The sequence below is a fragment of the Herpailurus yagouaroundi genome, unplaced genomic scaffold (genome assembly GCF_014898765.1).
Source record: "Herpailurus yagouaroundi ecotype Mexico unplaced genomic scaffold, PumYag 216, whole genome shotgun sequence".
Classification (NCBI taxonomy): Eukaryota; Metazoa; Chordata; class Mammalia; order Carnivora; family Felidae; genus Herpailurus; species Herpailurus yagouaroundi.
In genome coordinates, this window is record NW_024412447.1 from 9,907,039 (window position 1) to 9,914,279 (window position 7,241).

Consider the following 7,241-nt stretch of genomic DNA (forward strand, 5'->3'; position numbering starts at 1 on the left):
TAATGCCAGTTCGGTGAAGAGTGCTGTCGGAAGTGCACAGTCTGAAGACAGCAGTGACTGCCTGGAGAGGGACGACATTTGAGCTGCTTCCCCGAGCACACTACACCCACGTAGTCCAAACTATGTCCTACCCAGGACAAGCCGAAACACTCACGGATAATTCTCTCCCTAATTAAATTGTCCCCTTCCGTTCAAAGATCTTCACTGGCCTCAGAACATACCTCCCCAGCCTGTTCTTCAACAGGGCGGAGAAAGCGGGGGTGCATGGCAGTGCCAGACCCTTTTCTTCTCATCTTGAGGTGAGAAGTCTCCCCCCAGGGAAGGGTAAGTACCAGGTCAGTCGCCATCCCAATGGAGCCTCCTCTGGTCACCTAGCAGAGATAGGACTGCATCCTCCTTCGGTAGCTATTTCTTCTAAAAGGATTATGAGCAATCTCGGAGGACAGGACATTTGAGTCGATTGTGAAAAGGTGAGTAGCATTTCACTAAGCAGAGAAATGAGGGACGAACATTCTAGGCAGAAGGAGCCGCAGAGCCTTCTTGATAGATTCAGGACAGCACACCTTAAAACGTAGGGATTTTGAGGTGGAAAGTATCAAGATATGAGGGTGGCAACGGAAGTGATCATCCGGGCCACAGCGTGTGATGGCTAGAGTGACGTAGTTATTTGTGGCAGGGATACCAAGGGACCCAAATGTAACAAAATCGAGACAGGTGGACAGATTTGAGAGGCACGGACGAGGTGACTAATGGGACGGACGTTTGCAGGACTAGATCCCCGGTAGCAGACTACACACAGGATGAGGACTCCAACAACATTAAGAGACAAATTTTGGAAAAATTGGTATTTCAAAATAGTGTCTAACTGCCCATGAGAGTGGGGACCGTCATCATTTCAGCGCTTGGGGCCACTGTAAGCTGAATCCAGCCCTGGTGTTGGTAAAGCAGAGATCTAAAATGGGAGAATCAGCGGGGACCTGGGTGGCTCAGTGGGTCAAGTGTCCGACTTCGGCTCAGGTCACGATCTCGCGGTTTGTGAGTTCGAGCCCCAAGTCGGGCTCTGTGCTGACCGCTCGGAGCCCGCTTGGGATTCTCTCTCACGCTCGTTCTGCCCCAGCCCTGCTTGTGCCCACTCTCTCAAATTAAATAAATAAAAAAAAAAAAATAGCAAACTTTAATGTGACTTTTGCTTGGTGTGTCCTCCACTTCTGTGGGTCAAATTTACAAATGATAAAGTTGATTAACATGAGATTTTACCATCTTGTCCTGAAGATGTTGAGGAAAAATATAGGGGGGCGCCTGGCTGGCTCAGTCAGTGGAGTATGCGACTCTTGATCTCAGGATCATGAGTTGAAGCCCCATTTTGCATAAAGCTTACTCAAAAGAGTAATAATAAATTTAAAAATTTTTTAAAGAAAGAAAAAAAATGAAAGAGACTGTTAATGTAACTATCAGTTTCCTGCTCTAATATTTTCATTGACTCTTGTTGCAGTCAAACTTTTTTTTTTAATTTTTATTTTTAACATGTATTTATTTTCGAGAGAGAGAGAAAGAGAGATTGTGGGCTGGAGAGGGGCAGAGAGAAGCGGAGACACAGAATCTGAAGCAGGCTCCAGGCTCTGAACTGTCAGCACAGAGCCTGATGCAGGGCTCAAACTCACAAGCCTCGTGAGATCATGACCTGAGCCTCTCAACCAACTGAGCCACCCAGGTGCCTCCTCAGTCCTCAGACTCTTAACCCAGCAAGCCCCTACTGGACTACTTCCTCCTAATTCCCAGAATTCATTAGCTTTATTCCTACCCACCGCTGGAAATGGACTTTTTTCTCTGTGCATTTCAACCCAACACTTCCTTCCTAATGCCTTTTCCCAATTGTTCCAGCCCACATCCGCTTTTACTATACTCTCAAGTTTTTTTTTTTTTACCATAATTTTAGCAAAATTCATTGTTCAATGTGTTTTCTTTCCTAACATTTGAATAAACAAGTTAATCCAAAAAGGAAGAGATTAAAATGTGTAGCTTCCAGGGATCTGCACCAAAGCTGCTATCGCTCCAAGTCGGCTATGGCTGCTAAGTCGCAGGAATAAGACTGTCCAAGGAAGTATAGCCATTTCCCTACATGGATCTCCACTGGGTAGTTTTAGGACATGAGCTCAGTCAGCAAGATCTGTTTCTGTGGTCTGTATCATGTGGAGCTATGCCCTGCCACATAGTCCTCGTTCATTGATGCAGGCACAAACCTTTGCTTAGACAGTTCCGGCTCCTGCCTGGGCTTTTCCTCCCTGTCCTGCTGGTTCCTTAAACTCAAAACATCCCAGAGCCACAATCTTACCGTCTTCCTTCCCTCCATCATCTGCTTTATCAGAATGTTTTTCATTTTTATTAACGGCCCACCTTCGTCACAACCTCACGGGCTCAGGTTTGACCTCTCTTGAGCTCCATGGGCATAGGATCAACCAGACAATGTCAGTTCTTGAACTGTCCTTTTCCTGCCATCCCCACAGCATCCTATTTCAGGCCTCTATTATTTCTGGCCAAAACTACTACTATAATGCCTTTCTTCTTTTGAAATGTTTTAGGGGTGCCTCTCAATTGGTAGAGCATGCTACTCTCAATCTTAGGGTTGTGAATTCAAGCCCCACGTTGAGCATGGAACCTACTTACAAGTAAAAGTTTTAAACTCCATTAAAATTATGTCTTTTTTATGGTAAAATGAACATAGTTCCCCAAAAGAAACATTTAAATGTACTTTAAAAAACAACAGGGGCGCCTAAGTGACTCAGTCAGGTAAGGTCCGACTTTAGCTCGGGTCATGCTCTCACAGTTCGTGAGTTCAAGGCCCACCTTGGGCTCTGTGCTGACAGCTCAGAGCCTAGAGCCTGCTTCAAATTCTGTGTCTCCCTCTCTCTGCCCCTCCCCCGCTCGTATACTGTCTCTCTTCTCTCTGTATCAAAAATAATAAACATTTAAAAATAAAAATAAAAAAACAGCAATAAAAAACATCAACAAATAGTTCTACAAAAATCAGCCCTAGAGCACTTTCCCCATCCACTTCCTGTTCCCTCAAGCACTCATTTTCAAATTGTTAAACTGTGTTAAATTGGTAAAAGGAAACTTCATTGTTTTTAATGTTTTATTTTTGAGAGAGAGAGAGCAAGAGAGAGTGCAAATGGGGGAGGGGCAGAGAGAGAGGAAGACACAATCCAAAGCAGGCTCCAGGATCTGAGCTGCCAGCACAGAGCCTGACCCAAGGCTCAAACTCCTGAACCACAAGATCATAGCCTGAGCCGAAGCCTGAGGCTTAACCAACTGAGCCACCCAGGCAGCCCCCGGATTCCATTTTAATGAAGTTTCCTAGGGGCACCTAAATGTTTCAGTCAGTTAAGCGGAGGACTTCGGCTCAGGTCATGATGTCACAGCTTGTGGTTCAAGCTCCACATGGGACTCTCAGCTGCCAGCTCAGAGCCTGGAGCCTGCTTCCGAATTCTGTGTGTCCCTCTCTCTCTGCTCCTCCCCTAATCACACACTCTCTCTCAAAAATAAACATTCAAAAAAAAAAAAATCTATGGAAGAAATTTCCAATTTCTTTTTTTTAAGTTTATTTTTGAGAGAGAGACAGATTTCGAAATAACATATATGTTGCTATGTTTGTTTCTCAGTTTTAACGTTAGCTGTTGTCATTCTTCAATGGAAGATGAAGTCTCACCTCCCCCACAAATACCACACACATTCAATCATATTCCCCAAATAATTATTGCAATTGGTTAAATCCACACTCAGTGTATAACTTATGATTATTATTCATAGATGATCCACATGGTGAACTGATTACATTTCTTTTCTTTTGTTTTCACTGGTTTGCATCAGTCTATTTCCACTTCCTTTTCTAAGTACCTATCACTACTCTATCCCTCAACTGACACAACTCTAAGTCTCCTCTCAATACATGCAAACCTAGCAAGTCTTCCTATTTGTCCCCTGCCTCTTTCCTTTCCTAGGCATTTCGAACACAACCTCACTCCCCTGCTCTGGGCTTTCAATGGCTGGCTCCCTAAAGTCAACAAAGTAAAAATCAAGCTCTTTGGTCTGGCCTTCCAGGCCCTCCACAATCTGCCCTCAGTCTTTTTCCTACTTCCCTCGAACCCCTTACTCCAGTAAACTAGGTTTATCTAGGTTTCTAAATACCATTCCCCACTAAAAGGATCCAGGGCTCCTGGGAAAAAGGAATGGGGCTAGCAAAGTTCAAGGTGAGTCAGGAACAACTTGTGCCTAAAAGTAAAGAAGTGCTCAAATAGAGATGGGGACATGTCAAAAGGACTCGGGAGCCAGCATGAAGGGATTCTAACTGACTAAATCTGGGACAGTTTTAACATTAAAAAAAAAAAAATGACAGCAACAGATTGTGGCACATTGAATGTAAGGGGAAACCATGAGCCATAGTAATATTCAGAGAGAAGATCTCTTCTAGGCCTTTTGGCTAAGATCAAGTGCAGAGAAAGGAGGGAGGGAGGGAGGGAAGGAAGGAAGGAAGGAAGGAAGGGAGGGAGGGATGGAGGAAGGGAGAAAGGAAAGAAAAGAAAGGGAGAAAGAAGAAAGAATAAGGAAAAGGAAGGAAGAAAGAAAAAGAAAAGAAAAGAAAAGAGGAAGGGCAATGTGCTATTTACAGAAGGCTGCCAGTGAATGAATGTGAAAAGAATGTTAGATTTAGAAAACTCACCATTTTGCGGACTCTAGTGAAGTAACTTGATTCAGAAATGGACCATCAATGGATGCTAAAATCACTGGTCTAAGTGAATGGTCTAAGATTATCACCCCCCCCCCAACCTACAAATTACTTATGTAAAAGTGCCCTGAAAATGGAAAGATCTGACAGACACCTTAGCCAAGTGATCGATCTCAGCATTACCAATAATGAGACAAAAGGATGTTTCTCTTGATTCAAGGCAGTGAAAAATACATATCAACTCTGTAGCATTCTAACCAAAAACATTCCACCTGAAATCCTTAGAAAATAGAAAAACCCAGTTTGTGGGACATTCTATGAATAACTGCCTAGACCCTTCAAAAATAACGATGACACGATACACCTATCCACCCACCTCCAACTTCTAAAAGGAAACTAAAGAGACACGAGAACTGTGTGTGCAATATGTGACCCTAGAGTTAGATCCTGGATCTGGGGACAGGGGCTAAAGAGAACTACTACCGTTATTGGAACAGTTGGAGCGATTTAAATATGTTCATATTAAATACTATTAATCATTGTTAAGTTTCTTGGGTATGTATGATCGTGATACTCTGGTCATGTTGAGGAATGTCCTTGTTCTTGGGACATACAAGCTGAAGTATTCAAGGCTAAAGTGCCAGAATGCTAGCAACCGATTTCAAGTAATTCACCTTCCACCCCCCCCAAAAAAAGAAAGAAAAAAAATGTGTATTGAGATGCCAATGTGGCAAATGTTAATAATTGGTGAATCCAAGTGAAGGGTACACAGTTTGTTGAACTATTTCTTTCAGCTCTCTGTAGCTTTGAAAAGTCTCAAAGAGCTGGAGAAAATAGAAACTCGATTCCCTGGTTACTGCTACCCATTAACCCCGTGCTTCACTGCCACCATTTGTCCGCATTAACCTGCCCACAAGTAGTCTCTCCTCATAACCAGAGAAAAATGTCAAGGCCCAGCCTCGAATGCCACCTCTCCAAAAGCTTTCTGTGATCTCCAAGCCTCAAAGTTTTTCTCTGGACCCTGACAGTACTCTGCCTTCTCCACCCACCGTGGCACAGGTTCCTGCCTACCTTCTCTACCTCACCAGACTGGAAGCTCCTGCAAGGCAGATACCTGTCTACCAATTGTAATTTATATAGAGAGAACCCAGAATGTGCTTTCAATATTTGTAAAATAAACGCCATTTTCCAAGACGACAAATACCTTGGGCATGTGGAAATCTGCTCCCAGGTGCTCAGCTTTTCCATGCTCCAAATTCTCTTGTGCAGAACCCATCAAGCTCTATTGATCTTTCTTTGGGCTTATTCATATTCAATGAATTTTGTTAGTGGGCTGTTTTTAAGAATTCAAGTGTGGGTCCCAGCAGTCCACAAGCTGTCATTGGCTCCACAGGGGAAGGGGGGGGGTGCCCAGGCAAAAAAAAAAAAAAAAAAAAAAAAAAAAACCTCAAGTGTGGGGGCACCTGGGTGGCTTAGTTGATTGAATGTCCGACTCTGGGTTTCAGCTCAGGTCATGATCTCACAGTTTGTGAGATCGAGCCCTGCACCAGATTCTGCTCTGACAGTGTGGAACCTGCCTAGGATTCTCTCCCTCTCTCGCTGCCCCTCCCCTGCTCGCGTACTCTCTAACTCTAAATAAACAAACATAAAAAAAAAAGTTTTTTGGGGCTCCTGGGTGGCTCAGTTGGTTAAGCATCTGACTTCGGCTCAGGTCACAATCTTGCAGTTCATGAGGTCAAGCCCTGCGTCAGGCTCTATGCTGACAGCTCAGAGCCTGGAACCTGCCTCAGATTCTGTGTCTCTCTCTCTTTGCCCCTCCCCCACTCACACTCTGTTTCTCTCTCTCTCAAAAATAAAGATTAAAAAAAAAAGTATTCAGTATTTCAGTAAGTTTTCATTTAAAAAAAACTTGCAAAAAGTCAATGTAAAATTGGAAAAAAAAAAAGTTTTCGAGTGTGCATATACATTGGGCCTAATAATACCCAGAAGCATTTTTTGAGTTATTTGTGAGTAACTTGTGATCATTGCTTGATGTTTCCTCATCTCTTTTTCTTCTCCAACCCTTACCCCATCAACATTCTGGGACGGTGGTGGAGACTGCTAGCCTGATACCTTAGAGTATCAGTGAAGTGGTGCTAAGGTGATGTCAACAAAAGAAGAGAATAGTTTCCATCTCACCTTTTCCATTATCCCACATGTTCCTTCATGGACTCCACTCCACACCTGCTACAGTATGCTCTAGAAGGTTCTATGCAAAGGTCTATTCCCTAGCCAGGCTGTCTCCTGAGGGATAGGATTCCTGGCTTCCTGTGTTCCCCGTTCTAGCACTCGGTCACAGAGTAACTGCAAATGCCAACTGCTATCTCCTGTTAGTTTTTCTCCTGCTTTCCTCGTGTGCCACTTGATTTCAGTAATTGTCATTTACAGAAATGATTTAATTCTTTTTCAAATCTTATTGGTCATTTTTTATGATCTCAGTACACTTTTAATAACTTCCTTTGTTTAAACACATTAAACT